This window comes from Protomyctophum bolini (genome assembly GCF_963924005.1).
Source record: "Protomyctophum bolini genome assembly, chromosome: 20".
Lineage (NCBI taxonomy): Eukaryota > Metazoa > Chordata > Actinopteri > Myctophiformes > Myctophidae > Protomyctophum > Protomyctophum bolini.
The window spans coordinates 10,643,036-10,670,406 of record NC_137881.1 but is presented as its reverse complement, the minus strand read 5'-3'; the positions used below and the strand labels follow the sequence as shown (position 1 = coordinate 10,670,406).

The following is a 27,371-nucleotide window of genomic DNA, read 5'->3' as shown; positions in this document are numbered from 1 at the left end:
TATTATACATTTTTGAAACCTTGAAATGGGACGTTCAGGGGGTCCCCTGTGTTCATATGTACAGTATGTATGTATAGTATGTAGTATGTATTGTATACATGTATGTCTATCTACGCGTCCTAACACGGATTAGGACGGAAAGCTGCAACACGATAAGTCTGTAATTTCTCGGCGCCCCCGAAAATAGCTGATCTACAAGCTCAACACGTTACAGCGCGACGCGTTGTGAGCTTGTAGATCTGCCTTGTAGCTCTAACACTCTCTGCAGGTCCCTGCATGGCCACAGTCTAGCCACACTGTTATTGTGTCCTATTGTTTCTTGCTCTCTTCTGTACAGCGCAGAATCCTGCTTCATAATTTTTTTAATTGCACAATGCAGGTTCCACAGTGAGCACTGTAGTGCACATAACAGTGCCCAAATAAGCGTATAACTCAAAGCCCTCCAACCTGTATCTCACTCAGTGTCTGGAACATTGGATCATGGGTGTATAGGTGGCGTTGGCTGAACTAATAGAAGTGGGAGAATCAAACATATCTCTTGGGTGTACCATGTCATGCACGGCTACTTTGCCAGATGGCTCCCATATCCCGCCATGTGAGAGATGTTAGCACTAGCTGATTATAAAGAAAAGCCTGGCTGGCAGATTTAATTACTTTCCCGTCTTCATGATGAACAGAGTTTGTTCTTCTCTCTTTTGATATTGAAAGTCTCATCATCCTGCTCCAGCCACAGAACGTCTTCAGAAGTAATAATAGCTTTTCATTGATGTCACGTCTCTGGAAAACTCAATAAATGTGATGTGGCGTCCCTGACTGTAGTAAGACCAGGTACCCAAGCTGACTTCAGGTTCAAAAAGACCTTTTTTCCTGCAGTGTTATTGGCTACTGTCTCCCCTTGGAGCTCCAGGCGCTTTGACACCTGCAGTGGGGTAGAGACATTATTGTCTTTTAAATATCGACTACTTCAACAATGGGCTGTCTGGAGGTGTGAAGTTCACTCCCGTGGGGGAGAAAGGGTGACAGGGGTCAGTTTGTCCGAAAACGAACAGGCAGAGAGTATAAGTATGCCTACATTCATATTTAGAAAATGTTTCAGAAGAAAAAGATTTACAAAAAAGAGATGATTTGAATCGAATATTTAGGAAAAGCCATGGAATAGGAACCTTCTGAGAGCTTCATGGGCAAAGATAATCAACTTCACAATCTCAAAATGGGTCAGAAAGACCTCTCAGACACTAAATAACTAATCATATTTTATTTAGCTTTTAGTTTTTGTTGGGATGTTCTGTGGGATGCGTTTACTGTATGTGGACAATCTGGACATTGATGACCGATACAGAACCTGGACACTGTGGACATTGTGAGATGCATTTAAGTGGTGCGGCTCGCCGGAACCGGCCCGGCCCCCTGGGCGTGTTCCTGTGGGTCAGGAAGTTCCGGGGACCCCCGGGGACCCCCACACGGAGTTGCACCACTAACTTCACACAGGTGTGATTTCTATAGCTCTCAATGGCTAGTGACAACAACCTTAATATTAAAACTACTATATGGAATTAAAGTCATGGCAGCTGGACGGGGCCTATCTGTCTGTGGGTCTGTCTGTAGCGGGTACTCTGACTGGACTGGACGCCTCAATCCAATAACCCAGAAACGACAGGCAGGCTAATAATGTAACACCAGCACATTGGCACTGAGAGAGAGAGAGGGAGAGGGAGGGAGAGAGAGAGTGAGATGAGAGAGTGAGAGAGAGAGAGAGAGAGAGAGAGAGAGAGAGAGAGAGAGAGAGAGACTGTGTGAGATGGGAGGGACTAGGGAGGAGGGAGACAGGCAACACAGGGCAAGCTGACGAGGAGAGAGACCACCAATGCTTTCGGCAACACTCATGTTTTCTAGACATTCGCTGTCACAAATACAAATGTACATTTCCACGACTAAATAAACATAACATGCTCGGTCACATTATGTAACTGAATTTGATCAAGTTATGGAATTTGGACCATTTTAGACAAGACTGGCTCATGGTGAGCAGTAGACAGCGTAGGCAGATATTGACTTCAAACAAACAGCACGCTTGATGACACCATTTGCGTGGTTGCAAAAGGGCTCCTAGTGTCACATGTTTGACAGCTCTATGAGAGTTGCATATGCATCCAAGTTCCATTTAGTGTTTCTGTCACGGACTCAGTCTTGTGTGTTTGTCGTGTTGCAACCAAAGCTCGTGAAATGTAAATTGTCTTGGCATGTTCACCAGCGTAAGTTCAGGTAGCAGATGGTGAAGTGTCTATTATGCACTGACAGCAGGCTTATTCACAGGCAAGCACAGCAGTATGATTGACACTGGAATATCATAATAACCATAACAACCCTTAAATGCAATACTGTATGAATCAACAAAGCGAGCAAAAAGGAAAAACATATGTGTTAATGATATACAGTATGAATTGTAATAGTTTGGGAGAACTGCTAGTGAATGATATGCACTATACATAGATAGACCCACAAAATTCCCCAATATTCCATGACTTGCCCACAAATTGACTAAAATAACTGATATAACAGACTTGGTGTGATGTGATGGGAAATGTTTATAGGAATGAGACTCAATGAGTGCTTTTTTTCTTTTTTTAATCGTACTTTCACTCTTTTACTCTCATAGCATCATTTGTCATTTATAGCTTTGTTAAAACTATTAGGCTAACTGCTCTATACAGTATGCTGAGAGTCGACGAACATTTATTCGTCATAGTTTTAGTCGAAGAGAATCAACACTGGATTACGGTAAGCAATTTATGAATTTATTAAGTAGCCGTGTGATAAGCCCTCGCTGGACGTTGTTGAGAAATAACCCCCTTTAGGTGTTTAATCATCCTGTCGGACGTTATTTCTCAACAACGACCAGCGCGGGATATATTATCCATTGCCGAGCTGTCACTGTATCTGACAATCACATGAAAATGCACACGGCCAAAGTTTTTTTCTTCTTCTTCTCTCCTTTCAGTGAAAGGAGAATAGAGAGGGTTATTTTTAGACATTTTAGCAGCGTTGTAGCCCGAGGTGTCACGCATCAGATGCAGAGGTTCTCTTCAAACAATAATGGAGTCACTGTGGTGAAAGAAACAGCTGAATGGTGTAATTGCTTGGGGTTGCACAGGGATGAAAGATCTCAGAAGCACTGCGCTGCACTAACCCAATCACCACTCTGTTGTTGTACATCAAGGCAACCCTTGGCCCAACAGACTAAACATACTGGAGAGAATACCATCTGGTGCCATGTTTTGTTCCATACTTCTTTGAATGGTTTACCAAGCAGATTCATTCTCTCTCTCTCTCTCTCTCTCTCTCTCTACATTGGTGGTTCAGCATTTCTTGTTACATCTTTAAAGGAGAATTCCATGCTAGAAGGCTTTCTTACCTTTCTTTGTAGTCTTTACGTCCCCACCAAAGAGGTCCAGGTGTTTATTTGTGCAAAAACTCCTTATTGGCTATTTCCCCTACCATAAGTTCTCAATGAATTGCATTGAATTGAATGGGGCTATATAGGGTGTTGTGCTAATTTGCTTATTTCCATTGAAATAAGTAGTAAAGTGTGCCGCTTGGGATATTATTTACATTATGAAGAGAGGATACTGTATATACAAAAAAATAATTGAGCGATGGAAATAAGCGAATTAGCACAACACCCCATAGCCCCATTCAATTCCCATTCCATTCAATGCATTTCATTTAGGGCTTATGGTAGGGGAAATAGCCAATAAGGAGCTTTTGCACAAAATAACACCTGGACCTCTTTGGTGGGGACTACAAAGAAAGGTAAGAAAGCCTTTTAGTATGGAATTCTCCTTTAAAGCAACACTTGACCTCTACGGGCCCCCACTACAGGAGAGCCTTTGTGTCTCATCAGAGGCAGGCTGTGACTATACTGTAGTTCCAAGCTATCCCTGCCGATGACATCAGTGGGGATTTCAGGCTAATAGAAATAGAGCTCAACAATACTGTTTCTGGTAGGGCTGGACTTTAACGGATTCATTTAGATTAAAAAACGCATTTTAATTGTGCTTCGCTTTTGCTCACTGGACGAATTTCAGGTGTACCGACCATAGCTAACTAACCAACAGACAACAAACCGATCATAGCTAACTAACCAACAGACAACAAACCGATCATAGCTAACTAACCAACAGACAACAAACCCCAACGCACGCAATGGGAGGCCATGAATCAGACCATTCATATCTACTTGGTCCAGTGGATGGGAAATTATTTTTTTAAATGTAATAAATCACTCATTGATTCACTCGTATATCATAATCCGTTTTAATTTACAAAAAAATTGGGTTAAGGTTTAAGGTTAGGTTTAGGTGTGCTGCCCCGTGGGAGGTTAGGGTTAGGGTGAGGGTTTGAGATATCGGTTATGTCTAACCAAAAGCATGCACCCGTAATTAATTCGATATTTTTTAATCTATAGTCCCAGCGCTAGTTAATTTCCAGGAGAAAAACTAATATTCTGCATAACAGGATTTTATTATTAACTATAATGGCGTAGCCTCTGTATACATACTGTAACTGTACCACACATTATGCTATTGTGAGACAGTCCTACTGTAGGCTATAGTGTTGTGAGCTTGTAGATCAGCCTTTTCTGAATTATTAATTCAAGAAATTGAACATTTTCACCTATGATGGCATGCCCAAAATAGGGATGCCAGTTTGAAAGCGTAAAAATATATAAAAATAATAATATTTTTGTAATAATAATAATAATAATGACAGTGGCTGAGGGAGTTCCAGGGGTCCGCAGCTAAATGGTAGTTTGGAACTAAATGGACTCTTATAGGAGTGTACAAATGGAACCAAACGGCCATTTGTACACTTGTAGAGTTAAATTAACATTGATTTTACAATATAAATTGGGGGTCCCAGAGATAGAAATGCCATTAAATGAGGGGCCGTGTCAAACTAGGGGTCCTTGTAATGAAACGGATTGAGAATCACTCCTTAATGGTAAAATGATCTTCTCGTATGGGGGTCCCTGGCATATCTCTTCAAATGGGGGGTCCGCAGGCCAATTAGTGTCCATTTGGAGGTCCTTGACATGAAAAAGTTTGGGAACCACTGAACTAGACCAATACAGTATATGAGTCAGACTCTAGTTGTTGTTGCACACAGACAAGCTTTCTCCATGCAACCAGTGGAACTGGGTGACCAAGACGTACAACATTTCTTTAAATATATGATAATGTTAAAATTCAAATTCAGCACATTATGCAAGCATTTGATCTGTGAACTAATTGAAAATTATAGTATAGAGCCTAGGAGTTGGGCCTGCAGCCTCCAACATAGGTTTATGTAACATTAAAGTTAATACATTTGATCTGAGCACCCACAGAGTAGTGGGAGAGGGACGCCATGCTGTGTTAATCCAAGCCCACTCTTCCTGAAGGTGTAATTAACCATCCAGCAGAATGAACACATTTGTTAATTAGGGACCCATTTGGAAAGCCTCAAAGCTCAGATTCCACCTTAAGAATCTGTCTACATAAAATAGCTTCTGATCCAGTGTACAACGCTAATGGGAATGTCCCAGGGGTGATTGATACCACAAGTCACTGAATTTGAATACAGCAAAAATCGTCTCTATATAGTCCTGTGCTTCACCATGTGACAGTAGCCAAATCACATGTATTGATCACATCCATTATGAGCACTAATTGCACTTGATAAGGTGCCTTTGTGGTCAACAGCATGGATTTAAGTTGTCAGATTGATGACAGATTTGATTCTAATTACTCACTGCTGAATAATAACATGGCCTATTTAGCCTGCACAGCTGACAATGACCTTTTTTTACTGTCACCTCTCTCTCTCTCTCTCTCTCTCTCTCTCTCTCTCTCTCTCTCTCTCTCTCTCTCTCTCTCTCCTCTCTCTCCCTCTCTCTGAGTGACTGAGAAGTAAAAGGGTGAATTTAATGATTTGATGTTAACAGTAAAATGGGTCCTTGGGAGCCTCAACAGCTGGGAAAAAAGAAAAGGAAAGCGAACATTTGGCTGGCAGTGCTGCTTGCATCAGCACTTAGTGCCGCACGTTTAAACGTTCTGCTTTCACCCGGAATGGCCCACAAGAGGGATGCCTGAAGGGAGTGGGGAAGGGTGGTGGTGGTGTTGGGGGTGGGCAGGTTGCTTTTGACGCAGAGGTCCCGGGGAATCGCAATGGCCATTCATCACATTAATGAGACGCGTCTCTTTTATTTACAAAAAAAGAGAACGGAGACTTTTCTCCATAGTTGGTCACTAACTCTATCGTGATGCAGCATTCTCCTGATGGTGGCCCCAGCTAATGACAAAAGGCAGCTAGTTTCACAGTGAAAGTCTAGGAGACCCTCGTCATGGTTTCACTCACATTTCCTTTTCTATTCGACTGGTTCGAATGGAAATGTCATGTTTCAAATGCTCCTATGGCGGTACATCAAAATAAAATGGGGAAAACTTGTTTCTATCCACGATCGATCGACACCTGTTCCTTTCCTTTTCCTTCTCGTTGTTATTCCTGGTGAGAAGCCAACACATGGTAGCTATACATGTCCTGCAAATCAATTCACAATTGCTGTGCGTTGTTACAAGATAGACACATCATTGTAGCCAAAAGTAAAGGGATGAAGGAAAGCCGTTTTCCTCACTACAATAAGCCGAAGGAATGTTTTCAATTTGCATTTTAAGATGTACAGGCTCACATTAGCATGTTTATATGCATCGATTCTGACTCTCATGAATGCTGCTGAGCTCATGTTGGCACATTAGCACATCATAGACGATTTCCATGGCAGCCATATTGACATTGTAGGCCAGGGTATAGGCCTACAGGTGTTACCAATGATAATAATTAATACTGCTCTAAATTCCATTTAAAGCAGTGGTTCCTAGAGCAGTGGGTCGCAAGGAAATTACCCATTCATTTAATGAAGAAATAAACAAAAGAATCTAAGAAATTCCATAAATTAGTAGAGGAAATAACCGGTCTACATATACAAGCTCACAACATGGCACGAAGCGACTCATTCTGAGCTTGTAGATCTGCAATTTTCACTAGTTTGGGTCTTGAGAAAAAGCTTGGGAACCACTGATTTACAGCATGTGGAAGGATGTTTTTTTTTATCCAGCTTTTTCCCTGCCAAGATACTGGGGCTCCTTGTGTGTGTGCTTTGCTTCCTTCAGGCAGTGTTGCCATGTCTGCTTATTATAAGCAACATTTGACTTGTTTTTTCTGTAAAGTCACTTGCAAATACATTATTAGTAGTTGCTGGTTTTTTGGGGCTTGACTCTAAAGTGTACAGTAGTTGCTTATTTGGGCTTGATTCCTAATGTTGTTTAAACCAGTGGTTCCAACATTTCTTCACGTCAAGGAACCCCAGATTAATATGTAATTGTCCACAGACATCCATCTGAAAAATATGTTGTGCCTTTTTTATTAAAATGTTAGAAAATATTCAAAATCGATGTATTCTCAATGAGTTTTTTAAATAACAGATGTACAACCTCACAATGTGTCGCTGTGAGCTTGTATATCAGCTATTTTCATTTGTGCTTGCATTTTTCATAGACCTGGCCACTCTTGCAAAACTGGCAACACAGCGAGAGAAAGAGGAACTTATGGGCACACAAATGCAAAGACTTATGGGCTATATGAAAAACGTAGATAGGCTTGGGAATTAAGCCAAAATGCTGGAAGAGTCAAAAGATAGCCTCAAGGTCAGCGTGTTAATCACCATGCGACGTTCACAGCGCCTTTCTCTCTCCAAACGTTAATGTTATGAGAGAACTCTGAACACTGTGCTGCCATGGACATGGATTTACGGCTAGCAAAAAAGGCAATTTAGGAATTTGAATACTTTAGAGCAAATCGGTCCATTTGGTAGTACCCTCAAGTGGAGTTTAAAGGACACCAGTTGAGCTGCAAAGTCTAGTGAACCGTTTCTAATATAGCACGTGACACAGACTTAACCCATTCTGGACGGGAACCCTTGTTGGTGTTTTAAGCATTATGTTATACTTTAGTTATTGAAAAATAGCAGATCTACAAGCTCGTAGGTCGTTATATTCAAATCTTTGAATATAATATTATTTCAGAGCGAACGTTTTTTACTCAAATCTTTGCTTCTGGGGAGATCCCTGGAACAACATATTTCCAGATGGGGGTCGGTGGCCAATTACATATAATTCTGGGGGTCCTTGACATGAAAATGTTTGACATAGAAAACGACTGACATAGAAACATACGTTTTCTAAAGGATCTGCTTTTTTTAGTTGGACATGAACAAGCCTTGCTCTCTCTTGAGTGCCCCCCCCCCCCCCGAAACCTAAGGCTTCCCAGAGTCCCTTGTCAAGAGCAGTGGTGTAAAGTAGCTACAGTAAGTAAGTACATTTACTTATGTACTGTACAAAAGTACAGTTTTGAGGTACTTTTTACTTTACTGGAGCATTTCCAATTTTCAGTTATTTTACTTCTACAGCACTACAATTATTTGAAAACTTTAGTTACTATAGTTGTAGATTTTGATTATTATTACAAAAAAGTACATTTCAGCCATTTGAAAATAGCAGATTGACAAGCTTGTAGATTTTCAAAACATTTCCATGTATTTGAAATTCAGCATGATGAGTACTTCCAGGACCTTTGCTTTTACTTGAGGATTTCTACATCTACTGCAGTATTGATGCTTTTACATAAGTAAAACATTTGAGAACTTTTTCCACCATTTTGCCAGAGTCACTTGTCAAGCGTGTTATGTGTGCTTTTCCCTGGGCTCCCATCGCAGGCTTTGCAGTGGCTGTCTGGTCTGGAGCCTCTGAATGATATGACTGCATCACAAGATGAGCTCTGTCCAAGGAGCACTCCCAGCCTCAGCAGGACACCGCTGGGACAGTGGCAGTCCCTCTGATGACGTCACAATGTGACAGCGGTGACAGCTTGAACTCAAAAGTATTGAAACTGCATGCATGGAAGCAGTGGACTGCTAAAGGGAACTGTGTGTGTGTGTGTGTGTGTGTGTGTGTGTGTGTGTGTGTGCGTGTGTATGTGCGCGACACGTGTGCATGCATGCGCACCGTGTACACACGCCTGCCTGATGTCATGTCATGTCTGATGGTTTATACTTTGACTCCACAGCATGCATGTGAGAGACAAAATGGTTATTTTTTACTCCACTACAATTCCTTGATAATTCCTTTAGTTAGGTTTTAAATGTCAGCCATTTGCCGATCTACAAGCTCACAACGTATCACAATGCACTGCTATTTACAAAAGGATTTGAGACATTTTGAAATAATTTAGTACTTTACAGAATGAATTGAATAAGTACACTTTCATTGACTCAAGTAAAATGGAGTCAATGGAATACATTCCACTTGTAACAGGGTATTTCCACATTGTGGTATAACTTTTACTTAAGTAAGAGTGAGTACTTCCACCACTGCTGTGGATTGACTGTGCTTGTGCACAGACCCATGCAGAAATATTGCGTGTGAGTTTCTCACTAAAATGAGATCACGCTTAATCAGGGAGCTTCTACAAAGGCTAATCCCCGCCCCCATCCTCACCCCCACCCTTCTGTAAGGACACATATTCTAAGACGCCATGTTTTTTTAAGGACTGCACCAAGTTAATGTTTCGCTCAATGAAATACAAATGTACTGTAGCGCAGTAGCGCAACATTGACGACCATGGACATGCTCTCATCTCTTATTCATGTGGTGAACAACCAAGCCAGTCTTTGTACTTAAAGTAAATAAAAATAAAATAGACATTATGCAGACCAAACTTTGACTCAACAGGCAGCTGTAGTGAACACTTCATTTGCATCGAAAGCAATGTGTTTCGACTCAAATACAAAGAAACAACTCCACTACACTGTCTTATCCAAACATACAGCGCTCGTCCTAATCTAATCACAGTTATTCTGTGCACACCGTTTGGCGTTGGCAGCCGCACGTGTCCATCATCACCAGCGCTAGTCGTGCTCATTCACAGCCGTCTGCCAGCGGAGATGACTGGGGAGTAGCTTCAGCGGCAAGGGACGTTTAAAAGAATATGCCACCACCGTCCTGCTTCTGTCCCTCTGCATTTGCTGTCAATAGAACACTGCCGCTTTGAGCCGGGGAGAACTGAACAGGATGGCTTCGTCTTGATGGCTGACAACTGTTTGCAGGCAGTCTGTTAAGTCGAGTGTTCACAGATCACACGTGTGTGCGGCGAGGGCTTGCACTTGGCTCCCCGAGTTGCCAGACTTACTGTAGCAAGGGTGCAATATGTGCCGAGATAAGAGGTTGTGGGGAAGAGGAGGCACTTTCTTCCTGTATTTCCCTGGGATATAAATCACGTTAGAGAGATGGGGTATGTCCAATGGGTATGACTGTGATTGCATTGGACAACTGTATATGGTTGTTACCATCCCTCATAGCTATGTCCTTTACTTTAGTGTAATGGCAAGACATTAACATCTGCTTCCGTTGGCCCTGGGCCTGGTGGTATTTGTTTTCCAGGAGACCCTCAGGGGTCCTTGAAAGGGTTCCAGGGGGTACCCGGCAAAAAGTGTAAATGTAGCATCCAAGATGAGTTTAAACACTTTAAAGGTCCAATGACACACCCTGAAAATATCATTAATCAACAGCAATGGTGGTAAGCGTAGTGTGAAAATAATAGGCTTCAATTGACCTAGATGTACAGCAATGGCGCTGAAAGTATTAATGATACTGTACATCCCGTGATCTCACTGAAAACAGTCTGAAACGGCACATGACTCTAGCGGGTTACGCTAGTCATTTGATTGGCACATTTGCATTGATATTGCCTAAATATGGCATTCAAAAATATTATTTTCTATCGAATATGTTAGTTACAAGCAATGCAATTGCGGTTGACCCTTTCGGTTTTTAAGGTAACTGCACAATCGCATATATCAGACTCGAGTACCGCACTTCCTCGACCACCTTCCAGCCACCACTGTCTCCCGGGTCTCCCCACTGAGTGTGGACTGTCTGTCTGCTCAGTTCTGTTCTGCCCCTCCCCTCCCCTCCAGCTGAATCACAGCAGCTCCACTGCTCTAATCTGAGAACTGCCGGTCACACAATCTCGAGTTGTTGAATATGCCGCGGATATGGGTTCATTATGGGGAAAGGGAGAGAGAGAGTGCCAAAAACACAGCGACGATGTTGAGACATCTGTACTATTCTAGTGTGCTTTGTTAGGGGTCCTTGGGGGAGTTCCAGGGGGTCCCCCTAAATGATAGTTTGGAACCAAAAACTAAAAAAAAACAATGTGGGAATATTTTGGAAATATTTTATCAACACAAACCTTGTATGGAGGTCACTGGCACTGACTGAGGCGTTGCCTAGCAACCGGGCCAATGCTAAAAGGTGATTTCCGGCTAAACCGTTTCATATTTGGTGTAAAGCTTTAGGTATACGAACATGTTCGTACTTAGCAGATAACGTCCCTGTAGGGGGTTACGAATTTGTTTGTATGTATAGCAGTAAAATAATTAATTGTGGGGGGGTGGTCCACGTTGTGTTAGAGAACTATAATACATTTCCAGAAACTTCACATCAAAGATATAGCGATTGTTTGCGTTGCTCATTGTTTCTGTGTGTTTGTGTGTGTGTGTGTGTGTGTGTGTGTGTGTGTGTGTGTGTGTGTGTGTGTGTGTGTGTGTGTATGTGCGTGCATGCCTTGGTGTTGCTCAAGGTCCTTTTAGATACTCTCTCACTCCTCCACCATGTCTCCCTGCACAATTAATTTTATCTTTGGGGTATTATCAAGAGGGAGCTTGGCAAAGCAGCATGACAGAGAAAACGCTCCAGAACCCTGAGGCCTGGGCTGGGAATTAATCTGTTTGACAAGATCTCTCACAAATGATTTGCCTGGCTTTCCTTCAGTCGGATGGTGCCACACTACCCCGGCATATCTGAGGGGCCGAGGGATAAGCATGTTTCCACCATAATGCAGACTGAATCAACTCGTTGAAATGAGCGCTGACGGCCGGGGCTTCACCCAATGTGGTGAGATGCGCACGCACGCACGCACACACACACACACACACACACACATACACACGCAAAGCATCCCCAACATGCTTTGGTTGTTGAAAAGAATACTACAGTACTACAGAGAATGGCACTGATTCAAATCAATAGTCCTAACAAAACAACAGCCATAGCCATCGCATTTCCATCATGGCCAGTTGACACTAGTGACGCTTGTTTTTTCTCTCCATGAGGCATGAATTAATGCAATGAATGATAACCAACGTTATGGACAATATAACATTACAAATGAGTGAAAGAGAATTATGCCTTCTGAGCAGATTTTCTTTAAATAGATTATGGCCAGAACAGACGTCTTGAAGTCAGTTGGTTTAAAATAGTAACAGTTGTGGTAGTCAAGTTATTTATATCTAGTTATATAACACGTTACAGACCAGCAGGTTCTCATGTGTCGATATTTTATATCAGTAAAATAAATAAAAAGTCCATTCATGTCCAGTAGCATGTACACTGGTTTAAAGCACAGCTCCAGACAAAAACTATATAAAATAAAATATCCGGCAAATACTGAATCAAGCAACTTACAAACTGTCTGGGGTGCTCACAAAAGCCAGAGTAGATGTTAAAATGATCCCAAACACGTTTGAAAGTGAAAATGTTTTCTGGCAACCCCCTCAAGGACCCCTGGGGGTGCATGGATCCCACTTTGAGAACCAGTGACGTTCTGCTGCTGCTTTGATCATTGACATCGAGCAGACGCTTGATGCATTATCTGGGACTCCCAAAATTAATCAAAGTAATGATACAATAATTATCTCAAGCACAATTAATTAAACATGCCAATGAACTCATCTTGAACAGCTGTCCTAGCCTCACCGCTTAATCACTTGTGAGAATTACCAAACACAAATGGAGGGACGCAGAGTGCATGAAATAATCTCTGCAAAGTGCATTGTTTACAAACAGTAATTAATATCATGCCGTGTATTAGGAGGGCTAAGTGACTGCAGTGCACTTCTGTAATTTGTCCTGGAGAGAGAGCTGGGTTTGTAGCCCACTCCTTGCCTCTGCAGGCCCCTTGTTAAAGGCTGGAGACAGATTACGGGACCGTGGTGCTGACATCATAGCAATCAAGCCCATGTTCCAAGCATTCACACAGAATTAATTAGTATGCAAGTGTCGAATAAAATGAACCCTTGGAAGCCGGAGGGGAGAGTTCTTCCTCTGTGCAATTTAGTAGAATTTGCTCAAGTTTCCTATATTTTTTTATTTTTTCGTTTTACTGCTCCATTTCACTACTTTTGCACAGTAGATTGTACAGTAGTGACTCCTGGGCAGTGAACCCCTCCTTCAATGCGAAAAACCAATAAATAAATCAATAAAACAATGAATCAAAAATCAACAAATCGATCGATAAATGAAGTGCTGCAGCCTGTGATTAAACCACGTAGATCTTCCAGGCGCCACGGGGCCCCCTCCTCTTCCTCCTCCAACCCACCAATTTATCCCCGCACGCTGTAAAATGGTTTCACTTTATGGCCTCATGCCTTAAAAACCCTGAAATGGCTCCCACTTTATTTCTCTGGTCGACAAACTACCTCAGCGTGTCAGTCAGTCAGTTGCCCCCGCTCTGCCTTCCTGAAAGGACCGACTGTGCCAACTGTCTGGTGGCTGTTCCTGTGATGAGGTAATTTCGGGCATCACACACACGGCTTTCATGGTCCGCGGAGCCTGACAGTCACTGCGGACTCCAGGAAATGGGCTGTGTGGTTCTGACATATGAGGGATCTATCTCCGGCAGACGAGCGTCTGGCGCGGCAATGAAGACAGACAACTTGTGACGCCAACCAAAGCGCTCTTAGAAATAGACTCAGGGTGGGGGGGCGGGGGTACATTGTGATAGACTTGGAGCGCGGGGGTATACAGGATGGGCACACATTGTCACCGTCGGGTTCTACTGTACGTGGTCAGGTCATGTACTGTATGACCACATGTAACCCGTAGGAGGTACGCTTCACTTTATTGCACCTATCTGTCTTTTGTCTCCGCAGCGCAATCAGTTAGCGACGTATTCTTCTATTATGCATCAGTGCAATCTGAGTAATTGCCATGGGCTAATTATGGTTTACCGGGACATAAAAACGACACAATTGCGATACTGTAAACCCATTGTGCACAAAACTGTTATTTAGCATATTCATAAGCCTACAAATGTAATACCTTGCACGGCACTGTGCATTTCTAGTGAGTATATAGTCATTTAAGTATGTGCGAGCACACGCGCACACACACACACACACACACACACACACACACGCACACAACTTGAACGAAAGTTCATGTTGTCCGTCTGTCTGTCTGTGCCCATGCTGTACAGTATATGGCCATGCCTGACATCACAGTACTGACACGATCGGCTTCATTTGGCAACATTTCCGTGTGATGTCAGACCAGAGAGAGAGAGAGATACAGACAGTAACCCCAGCATCAACGGGCAAGCTTCTGCTTGTTTATGACCAACCTGCGGTAACACAACCATGTGTGTGCACTTTGCCAGTGAAACCCTTGTTTAAAACGAGGGAAATGAAAAGCTAATGAAAGTTGAGACCATGAAACAACAAAGAAAGCCATCCTGCATGCCGTTGTCCCAGTGGTACTTATCTCGGAGTAGCTCTTTTCATTTAGCTCCACAATTAACTCCACGGCTGAGAACCTGGTCGGTGCTTCCATTTGATGAGACTAAGCAGCAGGCATGGCCATTAGCCCTGCCTCCAGAACAGAGACTGGACAATGCTGCAGACCGCATTCACTGTTGTGTGTAAAATCAATTATTTCAAATTCTGTCTGCAGTGGAGCTCTGCTCTTTAACCCATTTAGGCCTGACGTCGAAATAATATGGAAGAATATATATTAAAAGATTTGTGCCGCGTTTTAGCGATTTCTCAAAAATAGCAGACCTACAAGCTTGCTTGTAGATTTTCAATAGCTAAAGTATAACAAAATGCTTAGTAAAAACACTAAAAGGGGTTCCCGTCTAGAATGGGTTAATGGGAAAAGAACGTCCGCGACACAGAAATGAGATGGAATCAATGACCCTTGTGTTTCTACAAGGAAATCTTTGAAAGCATCGAAGCCTCCTCCTTTTGTCCATCCTGATGTTTTGTTTTCCTCACTCCCTGTGTCACGGTGGAGAGCATTCACTCGATAGTTTAAACAAAAACATATTTTGATTGCAGTCGCAAAGATAATAATAAAAAAATAAGTGCAGAGAAATGTTGCTGCTTGTCAGTCGTCACAAGCGGAACATCTAATCACTTTGATGTTTTCATTGTTCGTCCCGATGTGTTGGTCTGCGGGAATCGATTTGCCACCCCTCCACCCCCAACGTAATTGGTCCTATGCCTGGTTTGTTAAATAAGCTGTTAGGCCATTGGATGCGCTGGCCAGCTAAAAGGGTATATTGTTGATGCTCTGGCTCAGAACATGCACAGCAATTAAACTGGCATCTGAATGCCTCGCGAGGCTTTTAAAAGCCTTTCTAGGAGTTGTGAGAGCCATTTACTGCCAGATGCTCTGGAGATGACAGTTATGCCTGTGACAGTTCCCTCTGATCTATTCATCGGTTTTAATGATATTTGACCTTGTGTTGCCGCACTATTTACGAGATCTGTTATTTGCTGTTGACCCGTTATCGTGTCGTCATCTCGGACAGCCCGCCTGGTCGACCGTGGTTCACGCAATATTGAGATTGTGCACCGGACGGAAATGTGCCATTATCAGATTCCATATGATGTTGTATGGCTTTGACTTATCTGGCTCACGCAGACTTTTACTGTAATAATTGCAGTGCATTGTCACAGAATGGCTTCGTCCCTGATCATTCAGTGACACTGTGGAAATCTGCAAAGCCCCCATTCAATGTCAGCCATTCAGAGGAGCTTAATGTGTTTTTTGCTAACAGCAGAGTACAAGGTTAAAAGGTTAATATGAGACAGTGTGGCACAATTCTTTATGCTTTTGTAGCAGTACATACTGCACTCTCTCCCTGCCTTCCTTGCTTTCTTTCTACCCCCCAACACTCACATACACACAGCTTGTTCTCCTCCCCTCAGTGTATAAGATGCAACAGAGCCATCCATCCAAACGCCCTAGACCATGAAATTAGGTTAAGACGTAAAGCTGTGAATGACACAGGTGTGGATACAAATGAGAACGTCCAAAAAGAAGACCTACAGATGCGAGACTGGCGATACTATGTCGTTAAGGACATTCGGAATTACATTTCACAGCTTCCCCGATCTTTTATTTTTACTCAGCGCGCTCTTCCTGTTGTGTATTAGTGGGCAGGACAGGGCATTAGCATACATGCTGGGTGGGTAAGAGTTAACCCATTCTGACCGGGAACCCGTTTTGGTGTTAGCATCATGTTATGCTTTAGCTATTGAAAAATAGCAGATCTACAAGCTCATAGCACGCCACCGAGTGGCGTGCTACGAGCTTGTAGGTCTGCTATTTTTGAAAAATCTAAGAACGACTGACATTTTTATAATCTGATCTCAGGTCAGAATGGGTTAATCAGACCAGTGTGTGTCCAGTGAAAACCTCGTATGAATCTGATCTCAGGTCAGAATGGGTTAAGGATATTAGGAGCTCTGTCATATTCCAAATCTCATTTCCCACGGAGAACTTTGAAGTCGCTCAAGCTCATCGACGCTGCCCCCGCTCCTCATATAAATTGGAGAACACACCTTGTCTTTCTTGCTCTCCCCTTTCTTTTACACTCCAAGATGCTTTGGATGTCAAGCCTTTCCTTTTTAATAATCTCCAGGCCTTGTAGGACTAAGATTTAACGTGTGACAAGTGCGGTGGCAATCACTGCAACCGCCGTCTTGTCGACAAAGATTATTAATGTACCTTGCCTAGCGCCATCCACCGATATGCAGGTGTAAACAAAAGCAGCGATAGCAGGCGGACTGAAAATAAAAGCTTTTGTTGCTGCCTGCTACTCTGTGGTTTGATTGTTGGTCCGATTAGGATTTTAATACCGTTGGCAGAAGTGAGAGAATTGCAATGTCACAGGCATTTCAGTAAAACGCACTGGTGTGGCAATATCACAAAGGATGTTGAATGACATTTCTGTTGAGTGAGTGCGTGCGTGACGTGTGTGTACACAGGAATAATTAACAACAGTCATTTGCTCAGCAGAAACATTTGGATGGATATGAACAGTGCACAGTGGTAAGGAGCAACCCATGACTCTCTGGCATCATATTTAAGTGTGAACCATTACAGTATGTGCTCTGTATTCCCTGATGAAGGATTAACCGCCGAAACGTTGGATTCATATGTCTTAACCTGCTGCGTCCTAATAAAGTATTGGCACTCTGGCTATTTGCGTGTGCGGCAACTTTCTTGTTTTTTCAAGATTCCCTCTTCAAGGAGCAACCCAACCCATGAACATTGAACAATAAACATGAACAATAAGGGAAAGGGCGGTCATTTGGAGGAACGCTTACAGTACAGCACGTCGTTCCATATGGGCTAAGGCGACAAGCTATTATAGCATCCACTGGCCTAGATGCCTGCCTGCTCCATCTGCTCATCACTGCAGCAATGGTGGCCCGAGTTTCATCAAGGGGACCAACTGTGCTCAACTTCAACAAATTTGCTGAAGAGAGGGAAACAATGTGTGAATGACTGAACAATAAGGACTTGCTGGGCTAAGAAGTGAGGCCCTGGGCAGCTGTGTGCACTGGTGCTTAGGCGGATCGAGGAGCATTGCTTCTGCCGATTTGGAGAACAAGCTTACAGATACGAGCAGTGCAGCTTTCACTTCTGACCAGATATGTATCTAAAGCTCACTGGCATTAATTTGGCCATGACTTGAAATACAAATACATAACGTAAAATGTAGATAAACTATTTTTCTTTTCCTTTGAATAGGTGGTTAAATAAAACAAAGTTCAGCTTATGTGCATTTACTTTGCTTGTTTATTGTATAATTAAAGCTATAAAATGATTTTCATATATTGCCACACAGTATATTAAATACAGTATACACCAGTAAGACGTCTCGTGCATGCATCCGCCTGGGTGACAGCAGACTGCTGGGCGAGCGCTGGTGCTTTGGAATGTGAGGTAAGATCTTACTTTTCGGGCCTGTTGAGAACTCTAGTTTTCACCGGCTGCTGGGCACGGCTGCACTAATAACTTTGGGGCAGGCCCGTCTAGAGTTTGAATGGACAGGTATCAGTCAAAAGGGACACATCGAAGAGGAAGGACGGATGGGGAAGGATCAACCTATGGAATGTCAGAACAGGTCAGCTCCATATATGGAGATCTACTGTAAGGGTTTGAGGTCAGATGTAGAGTTGCCCGACCAACACACAAACTGACGGGAAATGCACGATTCCATAGTTAACTGCGACCTTCGTGTTTATTTTTATTTGTTTGTCTATAACTTCTAAAAGAAGAAACTTGAATCAAATCTAAGTTATTCTATTTGATTTCAAGACTGCGTATTTTACAAAATCGGTCATCAAGGACTCTCCAAATCTGGCATCGGACGAGCTCCAGTTCACTACTGTCTAGTAGTTATCGTAGCTTTGTGATGTAGTGCTCTCTAGCCAACATGCCTCTAAAAGAGCAGAACGTCTCATACAAATCAGTTTGTAGAACATTGACAGTCGAGATTGAAGTATCATTTGACTCCTTAATGTTGTATACAAGCTCTCACACATGGACCAATCAATAACACAATGTTCTTGTGTTTTGATCCGTGTTTTGGCCGCGTCAAATCCTAATTCAGTTCCAACTTCTGCTGCAACGCTAGTTCCTTTCACGAGTGGCTATATCCACTTGACTCTCCATGTTGTTCGTCTAGTCACTTTATAAAATACAATCATGTGAACCGCAGCCTTCAACCAATCTCATCTACGGAGTGTATCGAGAGAGGTTTGTTGACCTTGTGGAGCCGCAATAAAAAAAAAGAACTAACGCATAAAACATCTAAGAAAATCATAACAGAAAATAGTGTGCCGGTAATATACAACTCATGATTGGACGAGTGTGATTAAGCCAGCACTTTCCACGGTAAGTCATAGTCAAATCAAAATACCCAGAACCTATCTGGGTGGTTAAAATGAACACACACTGCATAGCTGGAACATTAACAAGAATTCAGAAGCTGCTGTCTACCTTTTTTGGGGGGATTGGTGGGTACTGAGATGTATCACTTGCTATTTTCAAATAATTTATACAGTAAATACCTTGCTTACACTAACAGTATATACACTGCACAAGTACAGCATCCTCTTTAAACGCAGTGGATCTCAGCTGCTTACATTTCAAGAACCAGAAGTTTTATGTGCATTAGACGTTTTTGGCCCAGGTACCCCTTGGGGGGAGGAATGTTTTCCAGGTACCCCCTCATCCTCTCAACACCAATAAGCATATTTGCAACCTTACATTTACGCCATTGGAACTATTTGTATTAAATCTTTTCAATCAAATTAAGTCACAACACGAACAGGCCACGAACCCTCACTCAATATGGTTGTTATCTCTGGGATCCCGAACACTAAAATCCTAAACAATGCTTAAAAGAAAAGTCTAAACAGTACCTAACATTAAAATTAGGGTAAGTGAGTGATATTTTATGGTTTAAACAGATTTTTTTTGTTAAAGCCGGGTTGTGATAGTAATCGTAGCAATAGTTTTTGTTCAGTAATAGTCTCCTCCTTGCTCCTTCTCTCCAGCTCTTTAGTACTGCTTTCAATGGCATGTATCTCCAAATCGGTGCAATGAATGTCGTTTCTGGTGAAAACAAGGTTTTTCAACGGCCGACAGCAGGCGCTGTGATACTCACGGTCTGGGATTTTTCTGCACCGAGCGAGAGAACAACAACCGGTCAAGACACCACACGCAGCATTACGCCATCGTAACAACCGGTTACGGATATTTGGCTCTTCAAAATAAGGGTTGAAAGGGGGAAAAACTTGGCAATGCGCGATAAACAGATGAAGTAATCCTGGCGGTTAAACGGTTGCTAACTAGAATGAGTGAATACAGTGTGGTATATGTAGCTGCAATGCCAGATTCACGATTAAGCCTCCAACATTTGAATAACCACTAGCATTTAAATAACAATCTGAAGAGAGCACAATCACAGAGCCATTGTCCATCTGTCTTTCATCAGTCATGCTGTAGGACTCGTTGCTGCATTGAGAGAAAACACATCTGAAGCTGGGAAATGTTAGCGCACCATATTGACTATTGCTTCCACTATAATGGGTATTGACCTCGACATCGGCAGGGAATCTGCTGATATATGCAGTCCTTCAAACCCCATTGCGTTCAAACACGCAAACTTTCTGTTTCAATCACCATTGACTGACATTGACACAAAAGGCCGCTGAGCACTTTAAAGGGAATGTGAAATGCGCAGGTGTGAATGTACTATCATCTGAATATGATTTTGATTGATAGTGCTTTAATGGCCGCATGAAAGGAAGAATCCAGAATAAATCTGCCAACTAATGATCCTTACAGTTTTTTGAATTATGTTTAACCTGGACATTGCAGATACCCTACAGTAGGAGCGAGAAGCGAGGAGAACTTAAAAAGTGAAATTGGATTGCCAATCAACTTCTCAATGCATACGGTGGGGGTAAAGAATGACCAATGATCGGCGAGTTGCCACCAAACCATTCTTCATGCAATGACATGACTGTGCAATACAAAGTAAATGGCAGTAATGGATTTCAGAAGAAGCAATTATCAGCATGTAAACGTATCCTTATGGCCCTTTATGCAGACAAAGGTGCTAGCCTATGTTATAATTACATACACATGCCCCTGAATGGAGCTATAAAAATGCATTTCCCACAGCGATAAATCAGCTCATTCAACGTGTCAGGGGGGTGTAATCGCGACGCGGTGCGTCGCGCGCACGGCTCCCAGGGACACGCGTGCACGAGCACTTGAGGGACGCCCAGGGTCAAGTGGTTTTCAGTGCGCACAATGCAAAGTCCTGACGTTAGCTAATATTTCATGATGTGTTCTTTTTTTTATTTGCATACACGCTGCTGCCTCAGCCTGCTTTCATTGTTGGGGCTCTCTGTTTGAATGTCACCACTGTTATTACAGCAGATGATGCGACAGCACGTCTTCCTCCCTCGCTTCCCGTTGCGAGCATTCGTCCCTCCCCTCTTTTCCCCCCCGCTTCTCTCCCCGTCTCTCTCCCGCACCCACTCCTTTCCTTGTTTTCTCTGCAATTTAATTTAACGACTGTATTTATCTGTCTGCCAACTCCTCTCTCATTGAATCAAGTCTGATGCCCTCTCCAAAAATCGTTGCTATTCAACCGCTCTACACACACTACACTGCTCTCTGGCTATAATGGATGAAAAAGAGGAAGCAACAGAAGTTATTCTGTTGTTTTTTCCCCCTTTCTTTCCTGCCTTGTTTGTAGAGGAAACACTGACAAAGTTGCCTCCGGCTGCCTTGGAGAAAATGGACACTTTGACATTTTACGCCCCGGGATGCGGCAGTGCATTATATTCCTAATAAACACTGTTTATTACCACTTTGACAGCTGACTCAACCCCATTGCCTCTGCCTCTACCCAGAATGCACACAGACAAGTGCCCGATTGCCTCCTGGAAATGGTCCACAGTCATGCATTCTGTCTCGATCTGCCCTGCCCTCTGGTTTTAGTTTTTGGGAAGAGCGACTCATTACAGTCGTATGTCTGCATGGACATGCTGCGTGTTATCAACCCGGGCCACTTTGAGGCCAATTAAGCGCCAATTAATCACGTCTCAAGGAATGACGAGCAACAGATGAAGGATGCAGGAAAAATACGTGGCTTCTAAGTTGTTTGACTCGTAGTCTCGCATAGACTTTCAGAGATCGTTGCCTACTGAGAAGTGTGGTGATGTTCTTATTCTGTGTTGTGATAGAGGTGGGTGGTAACAATTCAGAGATGCACAAACAAAGAAAAGAACCTAGGTGTGTCCTTAAAGAAAAGCCAAAACAGTGGGAGTAGTTTGTTACTCCGCTGGCCATCTAAGCCCATACAATGATTTTAAATGTATCCAGATCAAAGTCAAAGTCGTACGATTTATCACACAAGTTACCGCAGTGAAATTTGTTCTCCACATTTTACCCTACATCTGATTGGTAGGCGGAGATATCCAATTTTCTGGCTGTGTTAAGACTAGTGATTCAGAGTTTGGTTCCTGCAGGAACAGCCAGAAAGTTCAGTGCATAGAGGTTCCACAATTATAACAGCTGTAAAAGTGATCCCCTATAGGCCCTACAATACATGTATACAGGTGGTGGTGGTTCACTAATACTATACAGTAGGTGAACTAGTAATGTCTTAAGACCGTATCATCGTGTCCACTTAATAGCTTTGTTTGTAATTATTATCCCCATTAGATGTTTTCAACTATTCTTCCTGCTGTCTACACGTAACACAAAACACCAACACACAACAGATCATACACAAACAAACTGCAACATATCCACATAACTAGAAATGAATCACTACTTTGTCTCTTGTTATCACTGCTGCTGAGATCTTGGGTTATAAGATCAGCCACTAGTGGGGCTATCAGGCTAATGCTGCCCTTATGCATCCTCCCTGCAAAGTGCCTGCAGTGCAGATCAGATCTGCTAACTCCTTTACAAGGGATATATAATATCTGGGTAATTCATTAAGCTTTTCTTGGCAAAGTTTGTGCTTTATGAGGCCTCGGTCAGTGATCATGCCACGCAGTCAAGGTCATCCTCAGGGTACCTGTTCCGAGGTAACCGAGCAGAGCGGACGGCCGGGGAGCACTTATTGTCGCACACGGCGATTACACACCACACAACGCCGTTTGCCAGGAAGCAGTCCATGAATTATTTCATTTAAGTAGACGGTGACATCTGAAGGATACGCCACCGTTTGCGTCTCTGCCAGCTGCACACTTTCAAACACCATGTCGGACACAGGTTAAACAATAAACAAGCACTGACAATCGGTCAATATATTCATTGCTTTGTTTAAAGGTTAGGACAACAATACCTTACTGTGCTGTGTTATAATGTACTACACCGCACCATGATGACTGGATGTTGCTTCACACTCACACTCACACACAGGTTACAGTACCTGTGTACACTAGCTGCCGCTTCTCAACTCATGTAGTTTCTCAACGCTTTCATTGCATACCAAACTGACCCAACACTGAGCGTACATACCATGAAAAGGCAAAATGTTTGATATTTTTGTAGCATGCTATATTTAATAATGTAAACAGCATTGTTAAATTATTCAAAAAAATAAAACCAACAAGCTGTGATTGCTTCTCCTTTGAGCACAAGCTGGGTGGGGAGTTCTGTAAGGTTAAATGGCCATATGTCGCAGTGCTTGCCGCTATATCTGTGATATACTGCAGCTTGGCTGATATTTGGCAAAATGCCCACATTTGAGTTCCAGTTGTTTTAGCAGAATTAAATGCGCTCGTGTAGAATATCAGCCCAGAGAATGTTTTTGAAAAGTTTGAATTTTGAGTCGTTGAGTGTGTGGTCTATATCAATAATGTTAGGCTGGAATCGAGTGAGTGTACAGTACCTGTACATGCAGTATACTTTTGTTTGTCACACTGCTCCCTGCTATAAACATTTCCCTTTTGAATAACAGCTTTTCAACTTATATTTGGAGCAGCCAAGCAATTTAACATAACTGGTATTGGCTAAATCTTTAGTTGAGCCATCACAATGTTGTGATATCTGGCAGGACTGGTTGTGGTCGGTCTCCTCCTTTCAACTAGGTGACTGCAATATCATGCATCCTGAGCTTATGCAAAGTGTACGCCATCTCCCTTCAACAGCAGGCACGTGCACACATAGACATCACGGGGGGCTTCAGCGCCTGCCCTTTTACCCGTCTGTAAAACAACTGCCCTCTCCAGACCATGAATGCAGCATTTACTATGGTGAAAGAAATGCAAATGCCCTCCTCTCCTTTCCATGCCATATACCCGAGAATTGCTTTTTTCTGAACTCTCCTGATCGCCGCATCTCCAGTAGCCAACCAGTGCTGGGTCGCGCCCGTACAAAAACTGATCTACAAGCTCTCAATGCATCGCAGCGCAACGTGTTGAGAGCTTGTAGATCGGCTATTTTCTTCCAAAAGTGCGGAACACTCTCTGCACGTCCCGGTTCAACAGCGCCCACTCACAGCCACATGGGCGAATACCGTTAAATGCCCTGCTAACATCCACCCACCCACCCACCCATCAACACACAACCCAACGTCCAACCGACCACCGCCAACTCAATCTCTATCTCCTCCCAAAGCTCGTTTCCCCCCTTCTCTCAACATTTATTTATTTTTCTCGTTCACTATCGCTTAGATGCAGCGTGCACAGGGAGAAAGAGACCATTGATCTGCCAAAGTGAGCAGCCATTTCACGGGGCAAGTCTGCACCGGCGCTTCTGTCCCTGAATGGGAATTGTTCATTTCACCTGGCCGCCTTGCCTATGGCAGAACTACAGGAAGACCCTACTGAGAAGGGAGGAGAGGAGAGGAGAGGAGAGGAGAGGAGAGGAGAGGAGAGGAGAGGAGAGGAGAGGAGAGGAGAGGAGAGCCTTGGTCAGGGCTTGGCATGAGGAAGATAAGACCTATAGCTGCTATAGCTGGCTGCACACACACACACGCACGTACACACGCACGCACGCACGTAAATGTGCAGATGTAAATACGCAGATGCAAATACACCTGCGACCACACACACAAATGCGCATAGCCAGACACGCACATGCATGCACACGGTCTGTCTCCCTCCTATGCATGCACACACACACACACACACACACACACACACACACACACACACACACACACACACACACACACACACACACACACACAACCTAAGCCTGGGCTTCTCTCCGCATTATGTGAGACCCTAATAATAATAATAATAACTTTGGCATTCCGGTGAGTCAGCCCTTCTTTCCTCAGGCAAGGATAAAAGCAAAACATGGTGCCTTTATTGAGTTTGAAATCACTAACTGCATAGAACTCCCAGGACGCCGCCGCTCCCGCTCACTTGCCCGAGCACGCCGTGTGTCCACGAGACATTATTATTACTGTGTTCAAAGCAGTCGTTTGATGGGCAAATAAAACAGCCTGGTAAACTATTTATGATTTGTGCGACCACCACCACCACGTGGTCAACCACATGGTCCGGGGTCTGTGGCCTGCTCCGGCGTGCAGCGGAGCTGCTGTGATTGGTGCGGCTGAAACCAAATTGCTCGCATTAACGGCAATTTGTCAATTTGTGTATGCGTGTCTTCGATTTCCCCAAATTGTTCATTGTGCAGCGCAAACAACGGCACACTTTTGTGTGTACTGTGTAGGTACACAGTTTAAACACAGACTATATTAAAATTGGCTTAATTATTTTCTTGCCATCTACGTTTATATATATGTATCATATGTATTTATATATATATAGGGGTCTTCAAACTCGGCATGGCGTCAAGGGAGTGCGGTGTCCGCCGAGCTGTTCGGATATATGCGGTCGTCCAGGATCGCTGATCCTACCGATATGTCCACATGTTGGCATACATGAATATCCAGTTGTCAACCAATATGGCCATACTGTATATGGGCATTCCAATATACAGGGTAAGGGCATATGACACATATGGGCATACACTCAAGGGATCTCCATGTATGGGCATAAACTGGACAACAAAAGGCCCCAACACAGACATATATCAAACATATAGAGCTCCGAAGTCTGATGTAATTTACACACTGCATGGGTCAAATAAGAACTGTGTTCCAAAACTAAACAAATGATCCCGGCGGTTTCACTCATGGATATGAGGAATCAACTGAAGGCGAGAAATCTTTGTGTGTTACTGCCAAATAAGAGTGACTGACTATATCGTAAACACCCATCCGTCAATATCACGATCACAATTAGTTTAGCTCAGGGGGTAGAGTGGCCGTATGGTAAACACAAGGTTGCCAGTTCGAACCCGGGCTCCCCCAGAGTTAGTGTCGAAGTGTCCTTGAACAAGACACTGGACCCCGAATTGCTCCTGATGTGCTGGTTGGTGCCATGCAATGATAAATGGCTAAATTGTAAATATGAGACTTTTTTTAAGAAGCCCAATGTTATATGAAAATACTTCCGGGAACCACCAGGGTATGAGTCAGAATAACGTCAGGGATCAGACAGTGCTCTAAACAGTAGGTCCACTCCATGGACGTGCTTGAGACTAGCTTTGTCCTCTCGCTCATCCCCCTGAACCCCCCCCGCCTCCAACTCACCATCCCATCCTTCAAGTGTCTGAAACACACTTCCTCCAATGAGTCCATTCCACCACTCCATCCTTCACATGTTCCAATGTTCATTTCTCCCTATCTCTCCGTGCCGGTCGGCACCCCCCTCTGCCCCCTCCCTCCGTCTCTCTGCCTATCTCTCTGCTGGCTCTCCTTGCTCGGTGACAGGCTCATCACACTCTATCAATCAGGCTTCTGGGTTGCAGCTGGCCGGCACCGAGCGTCACGAGCAGTCCTAGTCTGGCCCCATCAGTGTCGGTCAGTCTCCTCCACTCTCTCAGTCACTTTAAAATCGTTTGGGGTTGCCAGATATAGTCTGTTTCCCCTTCTTACAGGTCAAGAAGATGGCAGTGGATTGAGTTTGGGTGTGCGTGTGTGTGTGTGTGTGTGTGTGTGTGTGTGTGTGTGTGTGTGTGTGTGTGTGTGTGGGGGGGGGGGGTGTTGGCTTCTAGGTCACTGTTTTAACATTCAAAACAGTTCCAGGTTTTGGCTTTCACGCACTACTACTTAGCGAGTGTGCTTAACTCATAGAATGCTGAAAGCGTTTTTAAACGTTTTATTATAGCCAAGCGCAAGAAGCGCATAACGTTTTTATACGTTTTATGGTCCAAAAAACGTTTTTTTATTGATTACTATTGTTCAACTATATTTGCGCCCGGACAACTCATAATGTAACACCGATCGGCTCTAAAAAGAGTTAAAACCCCCCCCTGCTGAAAAGAGGTGTTGGTCTGAGAAGCGTCTGGCACCGCCTATTGGTTGGTCTATGCGAGGACGTACGACGTAATGGATACGGCCGTCCAGCATAGACCAACGCAGATGTCAGGGGATCTAAAATGGATGGGACAATGCTCTTGTTTGTGTGAATACACTCGATTCCCCCTCCCCTCCTGTTTCTACATGGTTTCTCCCGAGGGAGAATGGTGGGGGGGGGGTCTCTTCCTCTTCGATCGCATTGGCAGTTCCCCCCCCACTCCCGAGTCCCC

General features: G+C 43.5%; 1 protein-coding gene across 19 annotated transcripts in view; it reads right to left on the bottom strand.

Moving 5' to 3' along the window:
• Window positions 1-27,371, bottom strand: part of LOC308335689 (receptor-type tyrosine-protein phosphatase delta) — a 313,079-nt gene that overhangs the window by 261,893 nt on the left and 23,815 nt on the right. The gene's annotated exons all lie outside the window — the stretch shown is intronic.